The 19,727-nt window shown below is 38.1% G+C and overlaps 1 protein-coding gene across 4 annotated transcripts in view; it reads left to right on the top strand.

Annotated features, from left to right (window-relative positions):
- ZNF521 (zinc finger protein 521) overlaps window positions 1-19,727 on the top strand; it is a 275,007-nt gene that overhangs the window by 2,218 nt on the left and 253,062 nt on the right. The gene's annotated exons all lie outside the window — the stretch shown is intronic.

Genomic DNA, 19,727 nt, shown 5'->3' with positions numbered 1-19,727 from the left:
TCGGCCTCCTCCTCCTCCTCCACCTTCCCCAGCCTCCCCCCGGGGAAGTCGGCGGCGGGCGGCCGGGAGGTCCGGCTCTCCGAGGCCGGGAGCAGGGCTGGCGGGCGGCGGAGCGTGAGGACCGGAGGAGGCGGGCGGGCAGGACACGGAATCGGGGCGAGGGCAAGGAGGCGACAACTGGAGGCGGCCGCGGCCTCCGCGACTCCGCAGGCGAGGACAAAGGGCGGCTTCTGCGCCCGCCGAGGCCCGCAGGGTCCCGCCGAGGTCCGCACGGCCCGGCCCCGCCCTCTGGTCCCGGGCGGCGCAGCATCCTCTTCCTCCCGGCGGCCGGGCCGCGGCGCGCCCCGATGTCCCCGTTCCTGCTACCGGGCTGGCGACTCCGCCGCCGGCCCGGGGGAAGGGGGTGGGCAGAGCCCGGCGCCCCGCGCCTGCCGGCCGCCGTGTGTTTATGAACTCGGTTAACGGAGCCCTCACCGCACACACAAAGCCCTTTCTTCTCCTGGGAAGGGACCGGGTGGGGGAGGGCCTCGCGCATTGGAACGTTTGCTTTTTTCCTGAAGCCAGAAGTTTTAGTTTGGAAACGAGGGTGAATCAGTGACATGTGTCTCGACCCAGTTTTTGTAGTGACTTACTTTCACGTGGGCACACATTTTTCTGGGAAAACCTAGACCCAGGGCCCGAAAGATCCAAGTGTCAACAGTGAAGAAAAAAAAAAGGAAAAAAACAAAAAACGCCACGGGCGTGCACGGGTGTCAGGGTAACGGTGGACGACGCCCGCGTCGGGGGCACTTGCCGGGACTCCTGCTTCCTTAAAAGTAACGTTGAGCGAAGTACCAGGACAAACCTCTTCCTAGTCACTTGGAAAGAAGAACTTTCCGAGTTGAACAGGATAGCGCTTAGTGTCAGCCCAGTTTAAAGGCTCCAAAAGGCTGCTGAAACCTCGTGCAGGAATTTGGGAAGCTTTTTATTTTTTTAAAAGTTTGCACAATTGGTAGTTTTGTTCATTCTCAGCTTCTGACCATTTGGTTCACCTGCCTTTGGAATGAATTCACAGAGAAAGTTGTTTGTTGGTTGTGAACGCATGCGTTCCCCGTGCTTCCTAAGATTTCTTCTCATCAACGTAGCATTTTATGGGCAGTTAAGAGAAGCCGTCAGTTGGCGGTATTCGCTGGGCGATCTTGGATAAATCGAACTGTAAATTACCTGGGACCGGGACCTGTGCATTTCTTAGGATAATATAAGAAAAAATAGCAAGGGAAGATGAGTAAAGAGGGCATTTTATGCTTTTGTTTTATTGTCATGTTTCAAACTTATCCAAATGTCTTCTCCACGAAGACACAGCTTCTGTGTTTCAACTGCCAAACTCTAAATAAAATATTTACACTAAAAACAAAGATTTAGCTTTCATTTTCTGTGTGGGCGCGGAACACAGTGGTGTTCTCTCCTATCAGCTGCTTGGAGGACTCCCAGAAGAGCGAGTGGCCTCAGGTGGGCTGGCTGGGTTTTGGGGGTGAGAAGCTGAAGACAGGAATAAAAATAGTACAGTCCTTGCTGAAGAGCAGGATTGTTTTTCTTCAGGGTATGCCCGGAAAAATTCATATTTAGATAAATTATGCCAAATGAATAATTGTGATATTAGTAGCGGTTTTGTAGAAGTAGAATTGCATTCTGGGTGGCTCTTGTTAAATACCTATCCTTTCCTTTAGTGTTCTGATTTCCCTGTGTCTTCTTGGAAAGGTCTCTGTTTTTTCAAAACATGTTTTAGGAGTGTTCTGAGTATGTGGATTGTGTCCATTGTATTGTTCAGATGGTCACACTTGGATCCTAGAAAAGCCAGGGAGGTCTTACTAAGACAAATACTCTGGTATGACATTAGTAAAAATAAGCAATGAGCAACACTTTGCTGTCAGCAAGAATAGAAAGGCAATCCTGATTTCTTCATTTATGAAGAACTGGAATAGTAGTTTTGCAATTGGAAGATAAAAATTTTGATTTTATTAGATGAGTGACAGTATTTCAAAACCATGTAGATTATAACCAACTTGAAGGAGGTATCGGAAGCCATGAAAACGAAATAGGCCCTTCTAAATAAATCACCAAGTTCTGCATTCAGTTTCCAACTTCTCACTCACATACATACTCTTTCTTTAATAAACAAGGTTGAAAAGATATTTCAGATGTGGCTGTCACTCCTGCTATCATAATTTGAAACTTGCATCTCAGGAGAGTAGTTTACCTAAGGCAGGTAAAACATTAAAACAAAATGACAGTTAAGTTTGAAGTTTTTATTTTCAACCAAATGCTTAAAAGTATGGACTACCAGGAAATGTCTATGAACAGTTGAATATAATTTGTGAATTCACATAAACTGAGAACTTTGAATAAATACTTAAACAAGTATGCAGGGGTTTTTGTCTGCAGCAAACTTTACTGTAATCGTCCTAAGCACTCACCTGCTGAGAGGGGGTACCATATTTCAGGCTGCAGCGCAGCTGGCCTTGCTTGGTCTGCTTACCTCGTCCGAAGTGCCTTAAAACTATTAAACACCAAAAAGATTCACTTTTCTATTTGTCAAAGGTGGAAATGTTATTTTGAAACATGCCTTTACCTCTCCTGACTCTCAGAACCATAGGATCAAAATTCTATCAACACACATAACAAAGTCAAGAAACAGATTCTGTCCTTATGCTACTAATCTTCAGAATAACTTTTTCTTTTTAATGAAATGGAGAGTTAAAGCCAGTATTTAGAGGCATGGATGGTCAGACAGTTAAACGAGTCGCCCCTTCTGCCCCATTTGTATTATTTGGATATTTCTCTCAATGTCCTGAGAGTAGACATGGTGTTTGAGTAGATTACCTAACTGAAAATAGTTCTGCTGTCAGCTCATTTTTAGAGGCAGCAAATCAGTTGCATCAAATTGGTCAATTGTGACCTATTTCTATTTTTCTTGCTGGCTCTTTCTTCTATTTCTTGTGGTGTTTTTCTGATGGAAGTTTCTTGGTCATTTTACCTGATAACAAGTTTTTTTTTTTTTTTTTTTTTTTTTTAATTTACTCCAGAAAGCACTGTAAGAAGGAAAAAGTGGTCTACTGCATTAAGGTGTGATATATTCAGTAAGAGCCAAGTTATAAAGCTGAGAAGGAGAGAGGGGAGCACTTAGTCATTTAAATGGCCAAGTTAAACACAAGACACAATTAGGATATCTGGACCCTCAGGTGTTCATAAACTCATACCAGGGACCTCAAGAGGAATGGTGGGAACCCCAGAGAAAGAGGGCCCCAAAAGTGCCTTGTTTAACTTGGCTGTTACAGTAGCTAACCCTTTGTAACTTGGCACATTTTGAAGTTATCACACTTACGATTGACCTTTTCCCTATTTACCTTCTTTTGTACTTATAAAATTTAAAAAAATTTTTTTGAAAAGTAATTGATTTAGAAATATAATGAAGTGGCAAAAATTCAGCTCACAATTTAAAGAAGAAATGTAAACTATAGAATTTGAATGAAAAGGCAATGGATTTTAAGTCCCAAACCTTTTGAAAGTAAGATAACCTGTGTATTACGCTGTATTCTCCAGTGGAAAAACTCTAAAAATTGTAGGTGTTAAGAAAGCCACCACAGGGAGCTTGTACTGGCCCTGAAATTTAATAGAAACATTAAACTCTCCAGTCCTTATTTAAACACATTTTTTCTCTTATTTTCAAAGTCAAAATATATATTCTTATGGGTAGACAGGTGAAGTATAACCAAAAAAAAAAAAAGTTTCTCTTATATTTCAGGTGTTTTATTTCTTAAAAAAATAACCTCACCACTAGAGATTGAGTTTTAGTTTTGGAGATGATGCCATAGTAAAGAAAAAAAAGCCCTAAATTTTGTGTGAACAGCTTTAAGACAGTGTAATATTTTGCTTTTCATTAAAAAGCTACAATATGGTTTTTCCCTCAGTTATTTTTAGATAGGATGAACATGGCTGCTTCTTTGATAACATTAGGTTAGATTGTAATTTTTTTTTTTTAAATTAAGAGATACACACACACATGCACACACACACTAGATAGATGTTCCTTTTCATGATTGTGCAGGCAAAATACTAATTGTGTGGCACACAGAAATGTGTGCTTTTACTTTTGGATTTGAATGCTTTGATTATTGGAAACACTGCAGAAGCTCAGTGTTTGACATTCATACCCCTTCAGACAGTTGCAGTTGTACTTCTAGTCATCTATCAACCAGCGACTGTTTCTTCCCTCCACCACCTCTAAATTATACTGACTAGATGCTGAAGTCATTAAATTGATTATAGTCCAATCAGTAGACAATCCGACATAAACAAAAACAGCAATTACAGTTGGCAAGAATCCCATGAGTGCTAGTCAAAGTTCCAGAACTGATGGTCCACTGAGTCTTTTCCAAAATGCCGGTTTCATGATTTCAGCACTTCTGGCAGCATCTTCTTAAAGGGAGGGCACAAAAATTCATAAGATTCCACTTGGCCCTAAAAACAAAAACATCTGCTTGATGCATGAGTGGATTGTTGGCTTTTATTCATCCAGCCAAAAACGGGCAAAAAATAGGATATTGAACATAAAAGCATACATGTAAAAATGAAATTACAAAGGGATTTGAGATTAGCAGCTTTTTATAAAGCAAGCTGTTAATAATTTTTCTTTTTTGTTTTGCCAGAGTATTCCCATATCCCTTAGAATCCATTGTAGTTATTCTTATTGACAGCGGTGACGTCTAGCAGTGATGACAGAATTTGTCAACTTTTTGCTTCCAGTAATTCTACTTAGTTCTTTTTACTTGCTTATTTGGGATAGCACAAGTCTTGTAGCATATTTGTAGGATATTTTCTTTTCATCTTATAGAAAGATTTGTACCTGTCTCCCTTTATTTTTAAAGGAAGTCTGTTTGTGAGGGTTGCTTAGTCTGATAAATTCTGGTGAAATACTTGTTGACATAAGTTGAAACGTATTATTAAGTATACTTGCTTGAGTTTGCTTTTTGATATAAAAGCATGCAATAAAGAGAAAGAGGTTTTGATAGTAGAAAAGAGCAAGTCTACCAAGATCAATTAAGAATTTTATGAAAGGTCTGTTTTTCCTATTACTGTGCTTTATTAATTCATCTGACAGAATTGACATTGCTGGTTTAATGTCATTAATTCTGCTGCCATAGAATACATTCTTCATGGCTGGACTTAATGGATACCATGTTCAGGTTTTTAGTTATTTTTAAGAGAGAAAATGATTTTAAGACATGCAACATTTGCATCACATTTTAGCGGCCTTATGGATTGTTAAAAATGTAAATGTCCTTTAGTGATATGTTAACGAATGCTTTTGAATTAAACGAGATTTTGATACAAAGGCTGATATTCTAAATCAAACCTCTAGCTAAGTATTTTCCCAGATGTATTTAATTTTTTTCTCCATTGACTCCTGCGGTGCTGTCAAAGGTTAAAGTTAGTTGGTGAGGGGAGGGGGATGTATTCAACCTTTTAATCCCATTTCAATTAAATCTGAAATATGTTCCTGTTTTTTGTTTGGAGATTACATGACGCACTGGCTGTGATTGCATATACCTTGTTTGTTGTGATTAAAGTGTACTTGTCTCATTTAAAATATGTTCTGCAACAGTGTTATTGCAAAGCAATTAAAACTTAAACATTAAAGTTAACATTAGTAAATTTAAATAGCTCTGTTATAGTATTAATCAAATAGTGTAAGGAAAGCTTTTAAATGGTTTAAATAATTATTCAACTCTTGGCATAAAAGCCTGACACAAGATAAATCTTTGAAAACTAAGTAGAATCGTGGCTTTTTTTTTTTTTTTAAAAACTTTAATTTTAGGCACCTTGGGCTTTTAGCATGCATCACATTCCACCTCTAGTATAAGTAATTATACCAGTTTAGTAATTATTAGAGATGAAAGAAATTCAGTAAGATATGAATCCTTTAAAACTTCAGTAGCTTCAGTTTTAGCAGGGATAATGATCAGGCAGCATTTATCCAGCTGCCTGGGGACCCTGCCACAGCTATGAGCACTGGCTGATCTTGGGGGTATCATTATTATGGCAGCACACACTACAGTTAGCGTTTCTTCTCTAGATGTCTGATTGCAGAGGTTTGTAATTTGGTTATAAAAAAAAAGTCTAGATTCAAATACGACTCTCTATAAACTCCCCTTTCTTAGAAGATTTTTTAAAAAAGATAAATGCTTAGATTTAAAAATTATTGTTTCAGACACTTTACATTTTAATTTCATGGGATTACTAAATGCTTTGAAAAATAGTGAAAAGAAAAAATATATATAAGTCTGTCATTTGCATGTGTATATGTGTTGGACGTGTGCTCATTTTAAGTCTTATTTTCAAATGAAGATGATTTGGTTTGGAAAGCATATACTATTCATGCATGAATATAGCTCTCCCAAGCTGAGTATGGTCAACTGATTGACATTCAGAATATGCATTTTTATAATAGTACAGTTTGTTGGAATTCCATGTTGGTATTTTGGTTACAATAATTTCTTGCATATGTGAAACGAAAAGATTTCAGCCCCTCAGTTATCACAACACAGTATGAGATACACACACACGTAGTGTGCACACACAAACATACTCTAATGTTCTATAGGAAATACATTTTGTTTAGCAAGTCCATATAAGTGTTAATCACATTTTAAGGGGAAAATTGGAATTTTCCCAGTAAAAATTGGTATCATTGTAAGGAATATAATTTCCTTTTAGAAATTAAAATCACTATACCATTAAGTATCATTATTTCACTATTTTTATTACCTTCCCTTTTCTTTTTTCTGATTGGCTTTTTTCAAAATTTCTTATCCCATTGGTGTGCCATGAGGGATATATCAAGATGGAAACTTATTTACTTGACAGGGACAAATCTTTATTGAGTACGGACAGTTCCATATATTCATACATAATACATTTGCAAAAACCTGTAGCGGGGTGAAGAGTCCATTCAGTGAATTATAAATTGCTGTATTATAGCGGTTTCTGTGACCAGGAATCTAAAATATATTTCCGTGCTTTAAACTATATATTGACTTTTAGAAATAATTTCCAGCATTTCATACATGTTATTTAATATTCTTTTCCTTCACAATAGAGCCAGATTAGTTCCAGTAAATGCCTGAATAAGACTAAATATTAATTGCTTTCAGTATTCCTAATTGGCTTGTCTCAATTGCTTTAAGTTTCTTAGACATATGCTTTTTAGCACTAATATTGGCACTTTTTGTCTTTCACTTATTTTTACACATTAAAAAGGGCAAAAGGCAATAAAGTCTTCACAAATGTCGCTCTACCAACTACTAATGAAGCCAAAACAGAACTCTTGACTGGCAGGTGGTGCCACCGTGAGTTAGTGTGGATGATGTATCCATCAGCTGATGTATGGAGTCTGAAGTTGCTGTGTGTAGGGGGGTTTGTGGCGGTCAGTGGATAATATGCAAAGTTAGATGACGTTTTGCAGACAGGAGCCAAGGGTTAAGAAGAGCTATGGACTCAAGGGAATGCATATTAATTCCTAGAAAGAGTTGAGAGTAAAAACAAACAATTAACTGTGGTCTTAAGTATTGTGACTTGGATATTAGTGCTTGTAGGGAGATAGTTGCAGAGTAGAAAGAGCGTAGGGGTGAACTCTGATTCCTTGTGTGCACTTTTGGCGAGCCACTTACCCCCTGTTCTCTAGGATTTGGATTTCCTCTCTGTAAAATGAGGGGGCTTATTTTACCGTTTAACATGTTTTGTTTTTGTTTTTTGATGTCTATTTTGTCCCAGGCACTGTGCTAAGTTCTGAGAATTCAGTTGTGAACCAAACAGATACATAAGCCTTGCTCTTATGGAGCTTATAGTTAAGAAAACTGGATGAGATTTTACATACCTTCCATTGCTTTTTGATTTTTGGAAGAAAGCTTTGTAAGTGGGGAAAAGGAGATACGTGTATATGCTATGTTAAATTTTTCCTGCAAGTTAGATCAATTTAAGCAGTTAGATAAAATGAGTTGCAAAAACATTTATTTTGCCCCAAAAGTTTGATGAGCTACACTTTTTAAGAATGGCAAGCTTTGTTAGATTTCCTTTGAATTGAACACTACTGAATACGATATATAGAATATTTGTTTTCAACCCTTTTGTACTTAGATCACTGATTTTTGCAATATCTTTTACCCCTCCTAAAAGTTCGGTATAGCATTTTTGAAACTTAATTGTGTGATAATAAATCTAATTAATTTTTTAAAGTTTTCTAAGAATTTATGGCATCCATGAAGATAACTTGGAGGCTGTTGGAGAATGTGTATGATGTTGATACTAAAAAAACCTCAGCAAAACAAAACTTCAGTTAGGAATTGCTGCTATACAAAATTGAGGTGAAACAAGTCACAAGGAATCCATTGTATTAAATATGCAGGCATAGAACACTAGGGAATGCAGCAAGTTGGTATTGAAAAGTCCATAGTGTGTAGGTGTGATTATTTTTCCCCTGAGAGCTAGGTGAATGCTTTGAAATAAACTTCTACTGAATCATGGACCTTAAGCGAGACAATTTAGGGATAATGATATTGGGTGTCTTGATGGTCTTCATGTTCGAAGACGTGAGTGCTAGAATGAATGGTGATGGTGGAGTGTAACTGACCGCAGAAAAAGATGATCAACATGAAATCCCTTTTGCCTCCTCCAACATCACATAGGTCATTTACATAACTATTGCATCATTATACCAAATTTTTAATCTTCAAAATAAAACCATTACAAGATAATAACACCATTTTATAGCTCCTGTTAAATGTAACTGTTTTTTATACTTGCTGATTTGCATATTTAAAACCCACTATGAGTATGATGGGCTGGCAGACCTATGGGGTGGCTTCCTAGCCCTGTTTTGGTCCCTGTGTCCTCAGGCTGGGAGAGTACTTACCAGGTACCTGCCTTTTGGTAAGTGCCCAATAAACTTCATGGAGTCAATATCACTTCATTTCTTACTAGTTGAATGAAAATGTCGATGACTTCTGAATTCCTTTCTAGATACAACATCCTCGAATTCTCACCTTGAGAAATTGTGATTTTTGCAAGTTGATCAATAATTCATATTAATATGGCAAGCATACTTTTAAATTGCAAACTTGACCGAGTTGTAGCTGATGGAACAAAATTGAAGACTGGCCAAAATTTCCAAACATAGGTTGGACAGTCTTACTTTCCACTGTGATTGCTTGTCAAGCCTCCCCCTGTCACCATTTAGGGAGCAAATATGGAGAGACACATGTATTACACACTGAGTCATTCTCAGGACCTTTATAAGGAATCCGGTTCTGTTCACACCTTGGAATTTCCACAGAGCAGTTTTTAGCATCTAAACGAGCACCCTGGACCAGTGACTGACTCATCTCACTAGGGGTGTGTCATGTCCCTGGGCACAGCCCTAACAGCAGCACTTGCTGTGGACTACTAGAAATCGTGTATGTATGTGAGTGTGTGATCACCTCTGTATTTACCTGGGCCTCATGTGCATTTCTGCAGGGGGATGAATGTGAACCTGCAGCAGTACAAACATTTGAGCCAAGGTCAAATTGTGCTGCTTTAAAGACAGCATTTTAATGTAGTTTGAATTAACATTCACTGGTCCTCTTTAATTCCTGTTCATCCATCTGTCCAAATGCGGGTACTATTTTCATACTGCAGCATGTCCTAAACCTTTAGTGATGTTCACTGCTTCACTATCAGCCTCTTCTAGGCTTAGGTTGTTGGTTCTCAAGTTGATTTGCATATTGTTTTCATCTCACATCTTCTGGGAGGTTTTTTCTGATCCTCCTCAGTTAAAATGACCCATCTGTATGTTATCCCCCTATATCCCGTATGTCACAGAAACTATGGCACTTGTTGGTTTCCTGGCTTGTCTGTAAGCCTTTTGAGAGCAAAGTTCAGGACCCCTTTCTCTGAATCCCCATAGCCTAAAATGTAGGTGGCAAACACACAAACAAATGCATCAATTCAACCATTTGTTTAAACAAATATTTACTACATATCCATCATTTACCAGTCTAAGAGTGCAAGGAGTGGGGGATGATGTGAAGGACACATACATGGTCTATGTCCTGGTAGAGTTATGGTCAAGCAGTGCAAATATATTAAATAAACAAGATGCTGAAGTTTCCAGTCCTGTGGAGGGATAGTACTAGTTGTTAATGAGACCATTTAACAGATATCAGTGAAGTCAGGGAAGGATTCTAGAAGAAGCACTTTCGGGCCAAGCCTGAATTTTCACATGTTTTCGAAGGGAAAATATTGAACATGGTCATACATTCTACAGGAATTTTTATTGAGCACCAATGTGTCAGGTGCTAGGGAGAGAGTAAGGAACAAGTCTGACCCAATGGCTAGGGCTTTTGTGGACCTATACAGACATATTTAGATGATTCTTTGTGTCTCTCCTAACGTGTACTCCAGATTGTACTTAGTTTTTCAACAATAGTGTATTTTCAGTTTGCACAAGTGGTATCCCTTTGCACATCGTTTGCACATGGCTAACTTGTGTACAAGTACTGGCCATATTTTATGTGTGGGCTTGGTGTTCCCATTCTAAGTAATCTACCTACAACTATGTCCATTGAGTTCTTCACTTTTTCAAATATCTGGGTTTGTTTTGATTCTTATAATGCTGTCTAAATACTGGATAAACTCACCCATTTTGGAATCGTAAGACAATTTAACAACTATCCTATCTTTACCTCATAAATGTTTAGGAAAATATATACCAGTCATGTAATATATTTCTGCTTATGATCTTTGTGAATTCTTAGCACACTTTACACATCAAGGGGCTTAGTAAATACTAAAATATGAAAGTGCATCAACAATCCAACAGTATATTCTGTAATTAAAAATGTATGTGGAAAAACTGTGAAAGATGATAAAAACAGTAATATATCTCCCAGCACTTTTTTTCACTTTTCAACTCACATTTTCTATACATTTTCTGTTAGCTCTATTCTTGACATTATTATTCACAAAGCCCCCCCAAGAAACGTTTCTGAGAGAATGTTTGAATCCAACCCTTCATTGTCCAAGCCAGGTCAAAGTGAGATTCATCAATACTTTGTACTGGCTAAGAGTATGTTGCCCCTTCCAGCTGTTCTTTAAATATCTGTTGCATAGTTATTTAGAGAGGATGAGTATAGCTGGTAGAAATGCACTCAGGCAGCTAACTGGACCGATCTGAGATGGGAATGCATATCGTGGGTATTTTTCCTCCAAAAAAATGGGAGCTCTCTCTGTTGTCCTCTTCGGTAAGTATATTTCCTAGTAGTCCTTCCATACCAGCACTTAGGACCTCTTGCCTTTACTCTAACAACTCTGCACTATCCATTGTATGATGGGCTGTCATTTGATCCTTCCCCCCGACTGATGACCATCAAGATATTTCTCTTTAGTTATTTATTTGTTTGTTTACATTACTACTTACAAATGTTGCAGTGAACATACATACATTCTTGCTGACAGGTATGATTATATATATGGGGTAAATCCTAACCAGCAAATGGAATTGCTGGTTAAAGGGAATGTGCATTTAGAATATTAATAGATACTGCCAGCATGCCCTCCACAGAGGTAAGACCAGTTCACACTGCTGTTAGCAGCAGGGTTAGAGAGTGCCTATATTTAAATACTTCATCTTTGCTAATTCGACTTGTGAAAAAAACAAACAAACTGGTATTTCATTGACATTTTAATTAGCATTGCTATAATTATGAGGTAGATTGAGCATCTTTTCAAATGTTTGTAAACCATTTGTATTTATTTTTCCGTGAATTGCCTTTTTATTTCCTTGGCTCTTTTATCTTTTGGTTTGAAAGAGCAGCTCATATTATTAAGAAAATTAGTCCTTTGTCTGATTTATGTGTTGCAAATATTTTCCCCAGTTTGTCTTTTGACTTTGTGGGTGGTAATTTTTTTTTCTTTTGCCATACAGAAGTTTAAAAATTTTATTTTCAGTATTGTCAGTGCTTTTCCCTGTAACTAATGGATTTTATGTCTGACATAGAAAGGTTTTTTCCTAATGTTTCTTTTAGTTCTGTATCCCTCATTAGACTGGCTGCAGTCGTCTTCCCACAGCCACGTCTGTGTCCCCAGCCCCTCTGCATGTTTCTGGAAATACAGTAGGTGCTTAGCAAACATTGAGTAAATGGGGAAAATGTGCGGTGGTTGAGAGCATGGATGTTAAACCAGACTCCCAGGATTGAAATTCTAATCTGGTTGACCTTGGGCAAGTTATTAAATCACTGTAGAAAACTACAGTTTCTCTAACTGTAAATGAGGGTAATGATAGTACCTAATTCATAGGGTTGTTGTGAGAATTAAGAATTAATTAGTGCAAGCGCTTAGAATAGTTTCTGGCAGATATGTAGTACGTAGTAAATGTTTCTTATTCTTACTCTCAAGGTTTTCTTGTTTTGTGAACCTCATGGTATACAACTCTTTTCTATTCTAGAAAGTTCCTTTTTGCTATGACTGAAGAGTGGGAATTTCCACGTACTGTGTGGTCGCACACAGCCCTTTCTGAGGCCTGCCTTGCAGAGTGAGGGGTGGGGGTTCACAAAAGTCTTTACTGGGTTTAGTCCGCCATGGCAGGAGCCTTCACACTGGCCAAGACAGTGACCCAGGCCAAACTCTAACTTCACCTGGCCAATGTAGAGAGAATTCTGAAAGAAAAGTTCCTGCAGAAATTCCAATTAAATGATAATGAAAGCATAAAATGAAGCTAATTAATTTTAGCACCTCTGCCATCTTTTTTGGGTAAGTCAGGTTGGTGTCTTTTTAGGTTCTTTGTAAAAGGACCAATGCTAATTTGCAAAGGTAATCTAATTGTTCTTGGGAGAGGAACTAGAGACAAATAATTCACATATCATTATGAAGGTTTAATCATAGTAGATTTATTAATAATCCTTAAATTAAAAAGGTAAATCTGGGCTTGGGTTTACAAAGGAATTAGCCGAATGAGAGGATGATTTTCTACATCACTTCAGTCATCAGTAAATTTGTCCAGAAGCATTTTCTTTTAGGCTTCAGAGAGGGATTGCATGTTGTCTAGAAGCACATGTGGGCACAGAGTATGAAAATCGAAGGATACAGGGATGTGTCTGCTGACTGAACCACCAGTCCGCGTCTGGCTGTGTCTAGCTACTGCTTTAATTTTATTTGAGAACTTATTTAGGGGCAGACTGTCTGACATTTCTTTCCTCTTACTTATTCTTTATTCTTCTTTATTCTTTCTGCAGTAAATCCTAACTATTCAAGTTGCTTCATTTTAATTTCCCCTCACCTCCCCTTGCTCTTTCCCATCACAAGTCCTACTGTCTCATTCAGTTCATGAAATCACCCAGTCCCCACTCCCAGATTGTTTGACTCTCCCGTCCCTTTGGGCTTTAGAAACCTAGCCTCCATCTGTGCCCTCTGGTTGACCTCAGCACTCATTTGTCCAGTGACACTCTTTGTAGACACTATCTCCTCTTTTTATTTTAACGAAATGATAATGTCATAAAGTTGTCTTTCTCTATAGACAAAGTCTAAAACCTTAATATATCCAATCAAATGTCTTTCAGATATCCATTTATATTTCCTCCTTCAACCTTAATGCTAAATGAAGTGAGAGAAATAGTAATGACAGTCAGAGAGGGGAGAGCCGAGAGGATTGTGAGAGGCCACTTTTAATGAGCAGAATATCTTTAAATGATAGCAAATGACAAAGGAAATTCCACTTCGGGATCATTCAATGTAGATATTCTAGAAAACACTTTAAAAAGGGCGTTGGGGTTGGGTGGTAGTTTAGTTTCCCAAAAGGTCAACCAAGGCTGGGGACGGACACCTTGTTAGGGAAGTGTGGAGGAGCACACTGCGGTGCCGTGTTGTGAGAGCAGGAGAGAGGACACAGACAAGGGGACTTCAGAGCAGGGGGACCCCAGAGGTGGCCTGCCCACCCACTGTCTCCAAGACCCAAAGAGCTTAAACGCCATGTTCCAAGTCCCACTCTGACTGCGTGAGGACCAGGGGAGGATCTCAGCTTCCTAATTTATAATTCTAGTAATTCCCTTTCATGGTGGTACACATTTCAGGCTGCGGAAGGAAAAGTGACTTCCCGCCCTTCTCAGACTCTTTACAAATGCCCAAACCTTGGGCTCACTGCCCTGTGAGAGTCACCATCCTCATTCTAGTTTCAGCACCTGATGTCTCAGTGTTTTGTCCTGTGTCACAGTGAGTAGACATGAGGGACCCTGTGCCTGGAGGACCTGCGTTTGAAACCTGCTTGCTCTTAGCTGCGTGTTATTGAAACTAAGCCTCAGCTTTCTTACCAGTGAAATGGTAAGAATCTACCTCACAGGATGGAGCTACCAAGTAACAAATGTAAGATCTGTTAGATACCTGGCTCATAGCAAGTCACTAACTGGTAATAGCTTTTTATTATGGATGAAGTTCTCCGGGAAGCTGGGAAAGCATGCATGTTTTATCATCTTTGTTTCCCTCTTCTGCAAAGTCCTTAGGGGTGACACTTAGTTTTGTGACTGCTTTGCTTCTTTGTGTAGAGAAGAAAACATTTTCCCTTCTGGAAAAAACCTAAGAGGAATTGTGTGAGCTTTTTTTTTTGAGACAGAGTCTCGCTCTGTTGCCCGGGCTAGAGTGCCGTGACGTCATCCTAGCTCACAGCAACCCCAAACTCCTGGGCTCAAGCGATCCTACTGCCTCAGCCTCCTGGGTAGCTGGGACTACAGGCATGTGCCACCATGCCCGGCTAATTTTTTCTGTATATTTTTAGTTGTTTGGCCAATTTCTTTCCATTTTTAGTAGAGATGGGGTCTCGCTCTTGCTCAGGCTAGTTTCGAACTCCTGAGCTCAAACAATCCTCCCGCCTCGGCCTCCCGGAGTGCTAGGATTATAAGCGTGAGCCACGAATTGTGTGAGCTTTTATATTCAATACTTAGTAACCATTTTTCTCCAATAAAAGGTGGATAATGGAGCTGGAGGAGAGTTGAGTTCACTGTTTATGGCAAGCACTTTGCATTTGGGCAGCTGTTTAACATATTTCTAAAGACATGGTGTCTTCATTTGGCCTTAAATGAATCTGTGCATTGTTCCCATTTTATAGGTGAGATAACCGAGGCACAGAGACATTGAACTCAGCCAGTTAGTACAGCTGAAGCAGAAAAAGAATGTAGATTTCCTGAATGGAAAGTGGGAAGTCTTTAATCCCATAATTTCAAATAGAAGAAGCTAGGGCCAGTCATAAACCAAATTGAAAGCTAGAAATAATTAATCCTCTAGCCACCAGATCTCTACAGTGGTGTTTCTTTTTGCTTTAGGCATTTAGATCTGAGTTCCCTTCTGTATTCCACTCCCCCAACCCCAAGAGAAAGTTACTTCTACAAGAAAAAGTAAGACAGAATATTAGTCATTTATACCTTAGAGAGCATTCAAAGAAGCGGATACCTGACAAATCCCTGATTGTGTAATTAAAGCCTTTGGCTTCTGATATAAGAATTGGATGCCTCTGGAAGCTGATCTGGGAGGTACTTTAGGAGTGGTGGTAGTGGGTGCTGGAGTGAGGGATCCGGGATTGTTTTTCCCATCCGTGGCGAAATCTCAATAGAACTACCACCTTGTAGAGGTTGAGTAGATGCTCAAAGGTCTTTCTTTTCGATGCTCTTACTCAAAGATCAGGAGATTTGCTAAGGTTATAGGAAAAAGTACGTGGTGGTTGTGCCTGCAAGACTATAGCAATGTGTCTGGCTTTGGGCTGAGTAGCCCTCTGGGTAATGCCACATTGACTGTTTTTAACACACTGTGTGAAGCAGCTAGGGGAAAAACAAATTCTTATTTCCCACTGGTAGGTTAAGGCATTTTACCACTCTAAAGCAATATCTGTTTTCTTTCATTTGAAATATGTTGCTTCTTGATACACTTTTTCCTTATTACTGTGAAAGGTGGACACACCTATTAGAGATGCATTGTCCCAAGGACTGGGGTGGCATTGATGTCGTTTGTGGAGGGGATTGCGCGTGGCCTGTCACCATTACTAAAAATTGACTCCAATTCTGTCTTATAGATGATGTTTCAGATATAGGTGCATACTTTTTTTAAAAAATAGTTTTGGCTAAGTGTAAAGTTTCAAAAGTGTTGGATTTTTTAAAATAACAAGCAGCAGCAGTAGGATTAACTAGATTAGTTTCCTTATTATTATTATCATTATTATTATTAATATTCTTTTAGACAGAATCTCATTCTGTTGCTCATGCCAGAGTGCAGTGGCATCATCATAGCTCACTATAACCTCCAACTCCTGGGCTCATGCGATTCTTCTGCCTCAGCCTCCCAAGTAGCTGGGTCTACAGGCATGTGCCACCACACCCCTGGCTATTTTTTTCTATTTTTTGTAGAGATGAGGGCTCACTTTTGCTCGGGCTGGTCTCAGACTCCTGACCTCAAGCTATTCTCCCACCTTGGCCTCCCAGAATGCTATGATTACAGGTGTGACCTGCTGTGCCTGGTCTCTTATTATTCTTTTAAAAAAAGAAAGTGAGCCCTGACCCTTCTGGCTCACCTGAGAGGCATGCTCCTTTCCCATATATATTTACTGAAAATTTATATATATATGTATATATATATGATTATTTTTGCTTATTAAACCACATGGTGAAAAAAAGCAAAACAAATAAATATGGGTGTTTATCAGTCATTTCCCCCTATATGTGATTTAGTTGATTTTACTTTATGCATATTTGGAGATTATCTGATAATAAATCATCATTTGAAAATGTTATGTATAGCATGTACTATAAAAATATTTAATATATGGTCACATTATCTTGACAAGTCAGAATTGAGACAATATAAGTGGGAACATATTTCCACAAATGACTATTAATTTATAGTTACTACGATAATGGCATACACGTTCACTTTTAGTTCTATCTGGGTAGCTCTGTAAATTGTGTATTGATTATGCTAATGGCACTAGTGTCTTTATTACTTGTCTGCAGATACATGCAGATTGAATTTGCATTTGGTAAGGTTATCATGCTGTAGGAAAAGTGCATTTTTAAAGTCTGGGTTTTGGAGACATTGTGTTAAAACTAAAAAAACATTAAACTCATAAGGAAACTTAAGTAAGTATTTTTGTGTCCTGGGAAATGACAAGTAAGGTCAAAAAGTTTAATAAAAAAATGATAGTCTTATATTTCCTTTGTTTCAAACTCCTTGTGGAAAATGTTGCAGAAATGGTACTAAATCAATAATGATCTATTTTTATAGTTTATTTTTGGTGGTGTGGCTTTTCTTGTTTTGTTTACCAAGCTGAAGGAACCTTAGACATTTAGGGTTGTATATGTATTTTTAAATTTATTAGCCCAACTAGAGGAAGACAAAATGAATTTCTTTTTTTTTTCTAATTACACATAAATTTTCTTGTAGTTAGCAATAGCTCATAACTCATAAATCACACTCTCAGTTTTTGCTCTGATCTTTCGTTATATAAATATGTACCTTATTTTATAGGATTTTTCTTTTTTCTTATTTCTCTTTAGCTGAGTCATCATGTTACCAAAGCAGTTGTTTAGAAACCCCTTTCTTATCTTCCTAATGGGATCACTTTTTACAAATGTGGGCTTTCCACTTGTATGTTAGCAAGGAAAGAAAAGAAAAAATCTTTTTTCATTTGTTATCAAATCATTTTCCATGTTAATGGCAGTTTGATCCCTGGTTTATTTGAGAACCATTTGGTGCTGCTACAGGGGAAGAAGAAAAAAACCAAGAGTTTTTCATGATGTTCCTTGGTGATATCAATCTGTTTAGTGGGTTATTAAATGTCCAAAATGTTGTGTTTAATTGACAACCTTTAGACAAATCCAATTGTCCTTGTTTTTCAAACGTATCACATTGCTGTTAAGACGAGGAATTTCATAAATTAAAAGAAAAAAAGCAAAGTTACTAGTAAAGAGAATTGAGTGATAATATTGGACTGATTTTTGTGAATGAGGTTGGAGTTCACCTACTCAAAATGTGAAGGCGAGTATTGTTACATTGCAGGAAGGCAGTGTTTCTTGTTCAAAACAAAACACTTTCCCCTCAGCTGATGTTGCAGTAATTGTTGAAGTAGTTACCTTTGTTTACAATTCAGAAATATTGTTGCAATTTGATTGGCACTATCTAAAATGGCTGAAGAAATAAGAATAGTTTGTAGAAGTATTGGAAAGTATGATGTCTCAAATGCAAAGCCGTCTTGCCCCAGATTTTGTTTTGCTGGGGTGAACTAATGCTTCCTAGCTGTGCTACCATAGATGAGGCTTTAGGCTTCTTTGGCAAAGAGAAAATAAGCAGACTCTTTCCCAAACATCCAAATGTCTAAAATCCTAGGTTCAAAAATAGGTTTCGTTTGTGATTATAGCTGTCCTGTCTGTAAAGCATTTCTCAGTATACCTGGTTGTTATGTACTAAAGACTACGCATAAACACTTTTAAATAATTTATTCTCTCCCAGAGTGGATTTTTAGCAGTTTTAAAATTACTTTACTATAGAGAAATTAGTACTGGAATAGCTGGTTATTAGAAATATTTGTGTGTAATAGCTCTCTTATATATAATGGAAGAAAGGATCCTTTAGGCTTAGTTTAAGATTGAGCATAGGAATGTAGAAGTTGGTTTTGTTTGTTTTTGCAGGAAGTTAGAGACTAAATGAGATTCAGATGTGTCAGTGTTGAATGGGAAGGCATGAGGGTAGTTGGAAGAGTGAAGAGTCTCAAATCTGGCAAGAAGAAAGGCTTATGCCAAAAAACAGAAATCAAACCAAACAGCAACAAGAGAACAACAAAAAGGCATTGAGTAGTTTACTGTAAGTCCTTCATCTAGAAAAAACTTTGGTAGGTTAATTTTTTCTTTATTAGGTTAGGTGATTTTGAGTTTGTGTACTCACTTTAGTCTTCTTTCACCTATTTGTCCTGCTGATTTGCCATCATTCTTTGTGTTTTCTTACTCTATTTTTGTTTACAAAAATGCTACCTGCACCTTTTAAAATAAGCATTTTAAGATATTTATTTGTGTTTATGTTATTGAAAGTATTGGTCTAGTATTTTTATTTTGTCTTGTGAAAAAGATCATGAACTGCAAGTAGAATCATGTTAACTTGCTTAAATTAGTGGTTAATGACATTTTAAAAGGAGGAATAGAAAAGAGATATTAGAAACAATGCCTCTTTTTGTTTTCAGTTAAATTTTACATTAATTCTTCTTTGGTTTTGTGTGTGTTTGAAATAAGGCTAAAGCAAAAGGAGTCTTACCAAAGATCTAAGTCCTGAGAAGTGTTGCTGGGGCCCCTGCAAACCTGTACTGTTAAAAAGTTAGCTGGTGCAACATTTCTGTCCAGTATTTGTCTAGTTCTGGCATTTATTTGTCTCCATTTAGGTAAGTGGGAATATGGATTAAAAAGAAAACAAAACCTGGGTATGAAAATGAATCTAGACCATGGTTCCATCATGGTTCCGAGAGCCATTATTTCCCTTCTGCTGTTGACTTAGTTTGTACTCTCCATTTCTTCCCTGGTTTATACTGTAGCCTGCAGACTGGTTTCCCTGCTTCCAGGTCTGGTCTTTGTCCAGCCCATCCTCTCAGTCACCAATGGAGCATCTTTTTAAAATGTAAGCCAGATCAGTCAGTCCCC

Source organism: Propithecus coquereli, unplaced genomic scaffold (assembly GCF_000956105.1).
Source record: "Propithecus coquereli isolate 6110/MARCELLA unplaced genomic scaffold, Pcoq_1.0 Scaffold17, whole genome shotgun sequence".
NCBI classification, from domain to species: Eukaryota; Metazoa; Chordata; class Mammalia; order Primates; family Indriidae; genus Propithecus; species Propithecus coquereli.
Note: the sequence above shows the minus strand (reverse complement) of the source record. Positions and strands in the feature narration are given on the sequence as shown.